The sequence below is a fragment of the Oncorhynchus nerka genome, linkage group LG28, assembly GCF_034236695.1.
Source record: "Oncorhynchus nerka isolate Pitt River linkage group LG28, Oner_Uvic_2.0, whole genome shotgun sequence".
In the NCBI taxonomy this organism is placed as follows: domain Eukaryota; kingdom Metazoa; phylum Chordata; class Actinopteri; order Salmoniformes; family Salmonidae; genus Oncorhynchus; species Oncorhynchus nerka.
In genome coordinates this window covers 78,946,093-78,959,927 of record NC_088423.1, presented here as the reverse complement: position 1 = coordinate 78,959,927, position 13,835 = coordinate 78,946,093, and positions in this window count along the sequence as shown.

Below are 13,835 nucleotides of genomic sequence, written 5' to 3'. Positions count from 1 at the left end.
ACTGTAAACAGCAATGCTGTCATTTCTCTACCGCAGGATGTCATTAGCTAAATGGACTACAATAAGTCTTCACCTCCATGCCTCACTGTTGGAGAATAGAAAGACCTAAACTGGATCGATCAGTAAAGAAAGCAGAATTAAGTTGCGAGCACTTAAGATAATCACAAATATGATCATTCTGGCTGGCTTGACACTGTTACTGCAGTTTATATTAATGAGGCAAAACATAGACCTATACCATTACTCCATATACAAATGTATACATACAAACATCAATTTACAGACACACACAAACAATGACTACATCTAATCTGCCCAGACCCACATGCTCACACCTCCATCCCAAGTGCCTGCATTATTGTTTGCCACTTGGCCTTAAATTGTTCTAATTTATTTTTCTTGGTCGCCCATGCTATTTTTGAAGGCCTTCAGTTGTTCAACTGACTATGTATCCCCCTATCCCTTTCCCTTTCAAAGTTGAAATAATAAATCATTTGATTTTTCCATTGTGTCAATGATGGCAGGTTGATTGACTTCCAAGTTTTTAATATACGTTTTTTCAAGATGACTGATGAGAAGAGAATCGTCCAGCCTCCCATTGGGTATCTCACTACCCCACCATATGCCATGTCTTGAACAGTGGAGGCTTCTCAAAGAAGGAAGGGGAGGACCAACCTCCTCAGTTCATTTCATTTTTTAAAAAAGTCAAACATTTCAAAAGTTATCATTTTTTTAGATAAAACTATACTAAATATAATCACGTCTCCAAATAACTGATTAAAACACACTATTTTGCAAAGAAGGTCTACAGTTGGCTCATAAGCACTCTGTTGAGTAGCACCATGGTGTAGCCGGAGGACAGCTAGCTTCTGTCCTCCTCTGGGTACATTGACTTCAATACAAAACGTAGGAAGCTTATGGTCCTTCCATAGACTTACACAGTAATTATGACAACTTCCGGAGAACCTCCTCCAGCCTGTCAGAGTTGTTTACCTAATCAAAGGATCAGAGAATTAATCTAGTACTGAAAGCATAAGATACAGCTAGCTAGAACTGCAGTGTATAAAATGTGGTGAGTAGTTGACTCAAAGAGAGAGAAAGACAATAGTTGAACAGTTTGAACAAATTATGTTTTTCCAAAATGAAGGAGAAGAAAGAGAGAAATAGAGAGAGATTTCTTTTTACTTTCAGTTTCACTTACTTAGCTTGCAAATGCAGCTGCTCGAACAGAGGGATGCTATGTTAGCTAGCTGACTATGACTATCCAACACAACACTGGAACTCTTCCAAGTCAAGGTAAGCTTTTGATATGACTAATTTATTGGCACCGGGGCCTGCCGGTGTAACTGTACTGACTGTACACTAACATTACTGACGGATGATTATTATTAAGACGGAGCTGCTCTTCCTCCCGGGGAAGGACTGCCCGTTCCATGATCTCGCCATCACGGTTGACAACTCCATTGTGTCCTCCTCCCAGAGCGCTAAGAACCTTGGCGTGATCCTGGACAACACCCTGTCGTTCTCAACTAACATCAAGGCGGTGGCCCGTTCTTGTAGGTTCATGCTCTACAACATCCGCAGAGTACGACCCTGCCTCACACAGGAAGCAGCGCAGGTCCTAATCCAGGCACTTGTCATCTCCCGTCTGGATTACTGCAACTCGCTGTTGGCTGGGCTCCCTGCCTGTGCCATTAAACCCCTACAACTCATCCAGAACGCCCGCAGCCCGTCTGGTGTAAATTACTGCATGATTGTAGCGAGTTTACTAACATGTTATTTCTATTTGCTATGCTGACTATGACGTTACTTTAGCTAATAGGGTGACAACGATGTATGCTGTGTGCAGCATTTTTCCCCTGGTCACTTAAAGCTGATGTGTGGTGCATTGAAGTCCACAAACAAATGGAGGAGATGAGAGGAGGAGAGGGTATAGATGTGAAAATGTATACAATGTGGCTGCTATGAAAGTGAACTGTGTTTACGCATGATCAGGGGTGTATTCATTCCACCGATTCTGTTGAAAAACTTTTCTTAAACGGAAGCAAACGGAACAAAACGGGGATAAACCTAACTGCATTTGTCAAATAGAAACTCTCATTTGCAACTGTTGGACAAATGATTACACCCTATATCAACTAGATGCAGGCAAGAGTGTACAAGGCAGTATTGTAATAGTCTGTCCATGTGTGGCAGGTAGCCTAGTGGTTAGAGCATTGGACTAGTAACCGTGAAGGTTGCAAGATCAAATCCCCGAGCTGACAAGGTAAAAATCTGTCATTCTGCCCCTGAACAAGGCAGTTAACCTGCTGTTCCTAGGCTGTTATTGAAAATAAGAATGTGTTCTTTACTGACTTGCCTAGTTAAATAAAGGTAAATGTGTTTCTTGACCTGTGTGCATCTACGTTGTAATCTTCATTCATTCATTGTCGCAATCTCATGATGGTTATAGGGACAATTCTAGTATCATGTAGTAGCCTAAACCTATCGCTGTTACATTGAACTGGGTGAATGAGAGTCATTCAATATGCTGTAATATAAATAAGGCCAAGCTCATTAATTTTTTTTGTCCTCCCTCATCTTAAATTACACTGACTGCCACTGGTCTTGAAGTATGCAGACAGACGGATTAAAAGTATGTTTACATTGTAATACTTCTCACAGCGAACTTTCAGACTATTCTCTTTTATCTATTCCTCGAAAGAAAATACCATTGCCTTTAATTGGCACTGTAACAGCAAACACACTTTAGCTTCTGTAATGTCTATGCTGGTCCCTGTGCAACAGTGATCTGTATACCAACATGGATATACTCTATGTCTGTAGTTATAGAGCATACAGCATGGGGTGTTGTAAGATGCCTGTGGCTTTAATAATGTTGACTCAAACATAATTACACCAATGATGAAGAGATGAATGTCTGTGTACTATGGTCAAATATGATTATGTTTGGTCGTGCAGATCTCAGCTATACTGTGTCTTTTAGTCGACACTGAGGTGAAGACAAATTTGTGATAATTGTGTAATCATGTCATCCTGGGCTTGGTGGATAGCCTGACCGCCATACCACATCTCTCACTGCAATCAAGCTGTGTCATCCAACGGTTTCTAGCATACTCTCAGTGATCCCATGGTGCTGTCGAAAAGGAGTCATCCAACAGTTTCTACCATACTCTCAGTGATCCTATGGTGCTGTCGAAAAGGAGTCATCCAACAGTTTCTACCATACTCTCAGTGATCCCATGGTGCTGTCGAAAAGGAGTCATCCAACAGTTTCTACCATACTCTCAGTGATCCCATGGTGCTGTCGAAAAGGAGTCATCCAACGGTTTCTACCATACTCTCAGTGATCCCATGGTGCTGTCGAAAAGGAGTCTTCCAACGGTTTCTACCATACTCTCAGTGATCCCATGGTGCTGTCGAAAAGGAGTCATCCAACGGTTTCTACCATACTCTCAGTGACCCCATGGTGCTGTCGAAAAGGAGTCATCCAACAGTTTCTACCATACTCTCAGTGATCCCATGGTGCTGTCGAAAAGGAGTCATCCAACAGTTTCTACCATACTCTCAGTGATCCCATGGTGCTGTCGAAAAGGAGTCATCCAACAGTTTCTACCATACTCTCAGTGATCCCATGGTGCTGTCGAAAAGGAGTCATCCAACAGTTTCTACCATACTCTCAGTGATCCCATGGTGCTGTCGAAAGGAGTCATCCAACAGTTTCTACCATACTCTCAGTGATCCCATGGTGCTGTCGAAAAGGAGTCATCCAACAGTTTCTACCATACTCTCAGTGATCCCATGGTGCTGTCGAAAAGGAGTTATCCAACAGTTTCTACCATACTCTCAGTGATCCCATGGTGCTGTCGAAAAAGAGTCATCCAACAGTTTCTATCATACTCTCAGTGATCCCATGGTGCTGTCGAAAAGGAGTCATATTAAACAAGTCCTACTTTATTTGTTACAGTATTGATTTGTTTTCTATTTTACGTGGAATAATTGAAACCACAGTTAGCTACTCGAATAATATTCATAACGATATACAAACTCTCTAAACCCAAGTGGTCTTCTTAATGAGTAGGAGTCTGAAGCTGATCAACATAACTGTGTAGTATTGGCTCCTTCAGCTATGCTTCTACATGTATACTGGTTGGCTGTTGATAATTGTTTTGATTGAAGCAGAACATGGTACACATCTCCTAACGAGATCAGAAGAGGAATATATAAAAGTTAATATAAGTAAGCTCCTCTTTCCTGAATGGTACCGAGGGGCAGCTTGGGAGCGAAACTAATTAATTAATTTTTCATGTTGGTATCTGTAACTCGTGTTAATAGAAAATGAAATGGAAACGTTGGCCCAAAACCAGATGACACATTGCTGCCTGGCTACACAAACAGGAACTACATCAATTCCAATGGGTGGTACAAATGTATTTTTTATTTTTTTTATTTAACCTTTATTTAATCAGGTAGGCAAGTTGAGAACAAGTTCTCATCTACAACTGAGACCTGGCCAAGATAAAGCAAAGCAGTTTGACACATACAACAACACAGAGTTACACATGGAGTAAAACAAACATAGAGTCAATAATACAGTTGAAAAATAAGTCTATATACGATGTGAGCAAATGTGAGCAAATGAGGTGAGATAAGGGAGGTAAAGGCAAAAAAAAGGCCATGGTGGCGAAGTAAATACAATATAGTAAGTAAAACACTGGAATGGTAGATTTGCATCCAATTTATTGAGTAGGGTATTGGAGGCTATTTTGTAAATGACATCGCCGAAGTCGAGGATTGGTAGGATGGTCAGTTTTACGAGGGTATGTTTGGCAGCATGAGTGAAGGATGCTTTGTTGCGAAATAGGAAGCCAATTCTAGATTTAACTTTGGATTGGAGATGGTTGATGGGAGTCTGGAAGGAGAGTTTACAGTCTAACCAGACACCTAGGTATTTGTAGTTGTCCACATATTCTAAGTCAGAACCGTCCAGAGTAGTGATACTGGACGGGCGGGCAGGTGCAGGCAGCGATTGGTTGGAGAGCATGCATTTAGTTTTATGTGTATTTAAGAGCAGTTGGAGGCCACGGAAGGAGAGTTGTATGGCATTGAAGCTCGTCTGGAGGGTTGTTAACATAGTGTCCAAAGAAGGGCCAGAAGTATACAGAATGGCGTCGTCTGCGTAGAGGTGGATCAGAGACTCACCAGCAGCAAGAGCAAGTGTATCAGTTGAACATCCAGAAATAAAGTATTGATCTGTTTTCAAATATTTTGTTACTTTTGAGTGTGTAGTCTAAGATGTTAGAGTGAATTATCATGAAAGCTGTAGACACGAAAAGACCGATTTTCACCTATTTACAGCCTGTTTGTCAGTGTCTTCATGGAGAATATACTGTACGTAGGCCTACTTGGGCAAACAAGATGAATAATGAAGTATATTCTTCCTTGTAAAGCCAAAGTATGGGCGCTATGAAAGTGACTAGGAATGTTACGAATTGTTTTCAACGTGTCCCTGTTTCACAGACACATAAAATCATTAATACTTCACCCTTCAATGCTATCAGGGTGACAGCCTACAGTGTAGAATTGCAATCTGTTCAGTGGATAAAATGGGATCGTGTTTTTGATACCATCTTCAACTGAACGCCGCTGAGCCCACACAGAGTGGATATCAACACAAGCCCATGCAACTAAACTGAATGTAATCCCAGTTAAACTAAAGTCTCATCAGACCTGAACTCTACATGGAGGACCTCGCCAAATCACTACCTGTTCAATAAAATCACACACATGTCCATTCCAAACTATAATTGGTTTGTTCAGATTGACTTAAGAAACATTTTTTATTTATTGAAAATGGATTCATGTTGCGATTGTGGCATTGCATCATTGAAATATTGTTCTTAATGTGAAGTTCACACACAATCCTCTGGTTATAGAGCGATTTCCTAGGTTAGCTAGCCAGCTATTGTCGTTCTTTTAACGCAACGTAACGTAATCAACACTGCTAGCTAGCCAGCTAGCCCCGAATAGCAGCACAGTAGAAACTATTACACTCAACGGAACGACTTGATTAGTGTAGTGTCAACAACGCAGCCAATGCCAGCTAGCCTACATAGTCAACAACGCAGCCTCTGCCAGCTAGCCTACTTCAGCAGTACTGTATCATTTTAATCATTTTAGTCAATAAGATTCTTGCTACGTAAGCTTAACTTTCTGAACACTCGAGACGTGTAGTCCACTTGTCATTCCAATCTCCTTTGCATTAGCATAGACTCTTGTGTAGCCTGTCAACTATGTGTCTGTCTATCCCTGTTCTCTCCTCTCTGTACAGACCATACAAACGCTCCACACCGCGTGGCCGCGGCCACCCTAATCTGGTGGTCCCAGCGCGCACGACCCACGTGGAGTTCCAGGTCTCGGGTAGCCTCTGGAACTGCCGATCTGCGGCCAACAAGGCAGAGTTCATCTCAGCCTATGCCTCCCTCCAGTCCCTCGACTTCTTGGCACTGACGGAAACATGGATCACCACAGACAACACTGCTACTCCTACTGCTCTCTCTTCGTCTGCCCACGTGTTCTCGCACACCCCGAGAGCTTCTGGTCAGCGGGGTGGTGGCACCGGGATCCTCATCTCTCCCAAGTGGTCATTCTCTCTTTCTCCCCTTACCCATCTGTCTATCGCCTCCTTTGAATTCCATGCTGTCACAGTTACCAGCCCTTTCAAGCTTAACATCCTTATCATTTATCGCCCTCCAGGTTCCCTCGGAGAGTTCTTCAATGAGCTTGATGCCTTGATAAGCTCCTTTCCTGAGGACGGCTCACCTCTCACAGTTCTGGGCGACTTTAACCTCCCCACGTCTACCTTTGACTCATTCCTCTCTGCCTCCTTCTTTCCACTCCTCTCCTCTTTTGACCTCACCCTCTCACCTTCCCCCCCTACTCACAAGGCAGGAAATACGCTCAACCTCATCTTTACTAGATGCTGTTCTTCCACTAACCTCATTGCAACTCCCTTCCAAGTCTCCGACCACTACCTTGTATCCTTTTCCCTCTCGCTCTCATCCAACACTTCCCACACTGCCCCTACTCGGATGGTATCGCGCCGTCCCAACCTTCGCTCTCTCTCCCCCGCTACTCTCTCCTCTTCCATCCTATCATCTCTTCCCTCTGCTCAAACCTTCTCCAACCTATCTCCTGATTCTGCCTCCTCAACCCTCCTCTCCTCCCTTTCTGCATCCTTTGACTCTCTATGTCCCTTATCCTCCAGGCCGGCTCGGTCCTCCCCTCCCGCTCCGTGGCTCAACGACTCATTGCGAGCTCACAGAACAGGGCTCCGGGCAGCCGAGCGGAAATGGAGGAAAACTCGCCTCCCTGCGGACCTGACATCCTTTCACTCCCTCCTCTCTACATTTTCATCTTCTCTCTCTGCTGCTAAAGCCACTTTCTACCACTCTAAATTCCAAGCATCTGCCTCTAACCCTAGGAAGCTCTTTGCAACCTTCTCCTCCCTCCTGAATCCTCCTCCCCCCTCCCCCTCCTCCCTCTCTGCAGATGACTTCGTCAACCATTTTGAAAAGAAGGTCGACGACATCCGATCCTCGTTTGCTAAGTCAAACGACACCGCTGGTTCTGCTCACACTGCCCTACCCTGTGCTCTGACCTCTTTCTCCCCTCTCTCTCCAGATGAAATCTTGCGTCTTGTGACGGCCGGCCGCCCAACAACCTGCCCGCTTGACCCTATCCCCTCCTCTCTCCTCCAGACCATTTCCGGAGACCTTCTCCCTTACCTCACCTCGCTCATCAACTCATCCCTGACCGCTGGCTACGTCCCTTCCGTCTTCAAGAGAGCGAGAGTTGCACCCCTTCTGAAAAAACCTACACTCGATCCCTCCGATGTCAACAACTACAGACCAGTATCCCTTCTTTCTTTTCTCTCCAAAACTCTTGAACGTGCCGTCCTTGGCCAGCTCTCCCGCTATCTCTCTCAGAATGACCTTCTTGATCAAATCAGTCAGGTTTCAAGACTAGTCATTCAACTGAGACTGCTCTTCTCTGTATCACGGAGGCGCTCCGCACTGCTAAAGCTAACTCTCTCTCCTCTGCTCTCATCCTTCTAGACCTATCGGCTGCCTTCGATACTGTGAACCATCAGATCCTCCTCTCCACCCTCTCCGAGTTGGGCATCTCCGGCGCGGCCCACGCTTGGATTGCGTCCTACCTGACAGGTTTCTCCTACCAGGTGGCGTGGCGAGAATCCGTCTCCACACCACGTGCTCTCACCACTGGTGTCCCCCAGGGCTCTGTTCTAGGCCCTCTCCTATTCTCGCTATACACCAAGTCACTTGGCTCTGTCATAACCTCACATGGTCTCTCCTATCATTGCTATGCAGACGATACACAATTAATCTTCTCCTTTCCCCCTTCTGATGACCAGGTGGCGAATCGCATCTCTGCATGTCTGGCAGACATATCAGTGTGGATGACGGATCACCACCTCAAGCTGAACCTCGGCAAGACGGAGCTGCTCTTCCTCCCGGGGAAGGACTGCCCGTTCCATGATCTCGCCATCACGGTTGACAACTCCATTGTGTCCTCCTCCCAGAGCGCTAAGAACCTTGGCGTGATCCTGGACAACACCCTGTCGTTCTCAACTAACATCAAGGCGGTGGCCCGTTCCTGTAGGTTCATGCTCTACAACATCCGCAGAGTACGACCCTGCCTCACACAGGAAGCGGCGCAGGTCCTAATCCAGGCACTTGTCATCTCCCGTCTGGATTACTGCAACTCGCTGTTGGCTGGGCTCCCTGCCTGTGCCATTAAACCCCTACAACTCATCCAGAACGCCGCAGCCCGTCTGGTGTTCAACCTTCCCAAGTTCTCTCTCACGTCACCCCGCTCCTCCGCTCTCTCCACTGGCTTCCAGTTGAAGCTCGCATCCGCTACAAGACCATGGTGCTTGCCTACGGAGCTGTGAGGGGAACGGCACCTCAGTACCTCCAGGCTCTGATCAGGCCCTACACCCAAACAAGGGCACTGCGTTCATCCACCTCTGGCCTGCTCGCCTCCCTACCACTGAGGAAGTACAGTTCCCGCTCAGCCCAGTCAAAACTGTTCGCTGCTCTGGCCCCCCAATGGTGGAACAAACTCCCTCACGACGCCAGGACAGCGGAGTCAATCACCACCTTCCGGAGACACCTGAAACCCCACCTCTTTAAGGAATACCTAGGATAGGATAAAGTAATCCCTCTCACCCCCCTTAAAAGATTTAGATGCACTACTGTTCCACTGGATGTCATAAGGTGAATGCACCAATTTGTAAGTCGCTCTGGATAAGAGCGTCTGCTAAATGACTTAAATGTAAATGTAAATGTTATTCATATATGCCTATTGTTCGATTAAACCAGATGATCTAAAATAGTGTATAAGAGATCATACAAAATATTTGTGGCTCTTCTGACAATATTTGTGGCTCTTATGTGGGTGATTTTAAAAATATTTGTTGGTCTGATGTGATTTAAAAGAAACATCCAGATGCTGCACTTGATTAATTTATGCACCTGTTAAGAAACTGTTCGGAACTGTTAAGGCTCCATGGATTGATGAGGGATTGAAAAACTGTAAGGCTGAAAGAGATGGGGCAAAAGGAGTGGCTAATAAGTCTGGCTGCACATCTGACTGGTGGACTTACTGCAAATGTAAGAAATTCTGTAACTATACTTAACAAAAAAGAAGAAACTGTATTATGAAGCCAAGATCAATTATATAAAGAATTATGAAAAAAAACATTCAATGAAATTATAGGCAGAAAGACAAATTCAACTCCATCTTTCATCGAATCAGATGGCTTATTCTTCACAAAACCATTTTATGTTGGCAATTATTTGAATGAAAGTGCAAAGTGTGCAAACTTAGGCAGCAAATGCCAACAATGAACAGTGAGCTATTGTAGTCATGTTTAAAAACAATTGTTAAAGTTAGTGTGGGAGAGATGGAATATTTATTTTTACCGATCAATAATGACAAACCTCCTGGCATTGACAACTTAGATCAAAAGTTACTGAGGATGGTAGCTGACTCTATAGCCACTCCTATCTGTCATATCTTGAATCTGAGCCTAGAGGAAAGTCTTTGTCCTCAGGCCTGGAGGGAAGCAAAGTCATTCCACTACCCAAGAGTGGTAAAGCGTCCTTTACTGCAGACCTGTCAGCTTGCTGCCAGCTCTTTGTATACTGTTGGAAAAAATTGTGTTAGACCAAATACAATGCTACTTCTCTGTAAACCAATTAACAACATACTTCCAGCATGCTTATAGAGAAGGGCACTCAACATGTACTACACTGACACAGATGATGGATTTTTGGTTGAAAGAAATTGATAATAAGAATATTACAGGAGCTGTACTGTTAGATTTCAGTGGAGCCTTTGATATTATTGACCATAACCTGTTGTTGAGAAAACATACAGTATGTGATATGGCTTTTCAACCTCTGCCATATTGTGGATTCAGAACTATCTATCTAATAGAACAGAGGGTTTTCTTTAATGGAAGCTTCTCTAATGTCAAACATGTAAAGCGTGGTGGACCGCGGGGCAGCGTAAGTGAAAAGCAAACCTGGTTTAAAAAACAAACAAATAAAGCAACACCTCACAACACAGCACTCTCTCCCATGTGGCCTACTTGTTGTGTGTATGTACTGTGTACCTGATAGATGTACACACACACACACACACACTACACTACATGCAAATTGTAAAGTAAAGTCTTTTGTCTGTAATGTCTTTTACGATATATGCCGGACCCCAGTAAGACTAGCTGTCAACATTGACATTGGCTGATGGGGATCCTAATAAATCAAATCAAAAACCGCAACCAAAAAGGGCATCCCCAATATGACTTATACTGTACACAATCAATTGACAGGACCTTTTTACCAAGACACCTCCATGGTATGTATTTATCTGTCACACCCTGACCATAGTTTGCTTTGTATGTTTCTATGTTTTGTTTGGTCTGGGTGTGATCTGAGTGGGCATTCTATGTTGGATGTCTAGTTTGTCTGTTTCTGTGTTTGGGCCTGATATGGTTCTCAATCAGAGGCAGGTGTTAGTCATTGTCTCTGATTGGGAACCATATTTAGGTAGCCTGTTTTGTGTTGGGTTTTGTGGGTGGTTGTTCCTGTCTTTGTGTTTGTTACACCAGATAGGGCTGTTTTCGGTTTTTCACGTTTCTTGTTTTTGTATATTGTTCTATTGTCATCTTTATTAAAGATGTATCAAAATAACCACGCTGCGTTTTGGTCTGCCTCTCCTTCACCAGAAGAAAACCGTTACAGAACCACCCACCGCAACAAGACCAAGCGGCGTGGTGACAGGCAGCGGAAGCAGGAGCAGCGCAAGGAGGAATGGACATGGGATGATGTATTGGACGGCAAGGGTTGCTACAGATGGGAGGAGATCTTGGTGGGAAAGGATCGCCTTCCATGGGAACAGGTGGAGGCAGCCGGAGAGAGGAGCCAGTGATATGAGGGAACACGGCTGGCAAGGAAGCCCGAGAGGCAGCCCCCAAAATGTTCTTGGGGGAGGCACACAGGAAGTATGGCGAAGCCAGGTAGGAGACCTGCGCCAACTTCCTGTGCTTACCGGAGGGCGAGAGAGACCGGGCAGGCACCTTGTTATGCGGTGGAGCGCACGGTGTCCCCAGTGCGGATGCATAGCCCGGTGCGGTACATACCAGCTCCGCGTTTCGGCCGGGCTAGAGTGAGCATCGAGCCAAGTGCCATGAAGCCGGCTATACGCATCTGGTCTCCAGTGCGTCTCCTTGGGCCGGCTTACATGGCACCAGCCTTGCGCACGGTGTCCCCGGTTCGCCTGCATAGCCCAGTGCGGGCTATTCCACCTCACCGCACTGGCAGGGCGACCGGGAGCATTCAACCAGGTAAGGTTGGGCAGGCTCGGTGCTCAAGAGCTCCAGTGCGCCTGCACGGTCCGGTCTATCCGGTACCACCTCCACGCATCAGCCCTCCGGTGGCAGCTCCCCGCACTCGCCCTGAGGTGCGTGTCCTCGGCCCAGTACCACCAGTGCCGGCACCACGCACCAGGCCTATAGTGCGCTTCGTCTGTCCAGCGCTGCCAGAGCCTTCCTCCTCTCCAGCGCTGCCGGAGTCTCCCGCCTGTCTAGCGCTGCCGGAGTCTCCCGCCTGTCCAGTGCTGCCAGAGCTTTCTTCCTCTCCAGCGCTGCCGGAGTCTCCAGTCTGCCCAGCGCCACCTGAGCTACCCCTCTGCCCAGCGCCATCAGAGCCGCCAGTCTGCAAGGAGCCGCCAGTGCCGCCAGTCTGCAAGGAGCCGCCAGTGCCGCCAGTCTGCAAGGAGCCGCCAGTGCCGCCAGTCTGCAAGGAGCCGCCAGTGCCGCCAGTCTGCAAGGAGCCGCCAGTGCCGCCAGTCTGCCAGGAGCCGCCAGTGCCGCCAGTCTGCCAGGAGCCGCCAGTGCCGCCAGTCTGCCAGGAGCCGCCAGTGCCGCCAGTCTGCAAGGAGCCGCCAGTGCCGCCAGTCTGCAAGGAGCCGCCAGTGCCGCCAGTCTGCAAGGATCCGCCAGAGCCGCCAGTCAGCCAGGATCCGCCAGAGCCGCCAGTCAGCCAGGATCTGCCAGAGCCGCCAGTCAGCCAGGATCTGCCAGAGTCGTCAGCCAGTACGGAGCTGCCCCTCTGTCCCGAGCTGCCCCTCTGTCCCGAGCTGCCCCTCTGTCTCGAGCTGCCCCTCTGTCCAGTGGGGTCATTTAGAAGGGTCACCGTGGTTAGGAGGCCGCGGAAGCGGACAATGAGGCGGACTAAGACTATGGTGAAGTGGGGGCCACGTCCAGGGGGGAGGGGGGTACTGTCACACCCTGACCATAGTTTGCTTTGTATGTTTCTATGTTTTGTTTGGTCGGGGTGTGATCTGAGTGGGCATTCTATGTTGGATGTCTAGTTTCTGTTTCTGTGTTTGGGCCTGATATGGTTCTCAATCAGAGGCAGGTGTTAGTCATTGTCTCTGATTGGGAACCATATTTAGGTAGCCTGTTTTGTGTTGGGTTTTGTGGGTGGTTGTTCCTGTCTTTGTGTTTGTTACACCAGATAGGGCTGTTTTCGGTTTTTCACGTTTCTTGTTTTTGTATATTGTTCTATTGTCATCTTTATTAAAGATGTATCAAAATAACCACGCTGCGTTTTGGTCCGCCTCTCCTTCAACAGAAGAAAGCCGTGACATTATCATTTATTGTTGTGATTGTAAGAGGTTTTATTTATAATATAGCTATACTTAAACAGAGTCTGTAGACCTACAGTCATGACATGTCTCAGTGAGTACCTCACTCCCTTTGCTTTACCAATTGGCTGATCTGAGAATGCGCTCTGAACTCCTGAACCATTAAATTGCAATGACTCATAGTTTGTCCATCATCCTTCAACAATTCATATTCTGATTACCAATAAGCCATGAAATGGAGGAGAATAGACTGTCCATGTACCTTGATCAAATGCACTCTGAGTAGGAGGAACTAGTGTTGCATGAGGAACATGACCTTAACAAGACTTTATTCCTCAAATGGCTTTAAAAAAAATCTTTGCTAGTTGCATTGGATAATCTCATTCTGAATTCAAGGATTAATGGTCCATATCAACCATAAAACATGTATTTTACAAACCAATGAAATAATGCTTAAATTCATTACTAACTGGGGTCGTCCCCATAGCCTTAGGCATTAATGTGTAAAAATTGTAATGGCATGCTCTAAAATGCTCATCACATTTGCGTTAGCTTTACTTCGTGGTAATACTTGTTATCGAAATGCCACAGGGTGC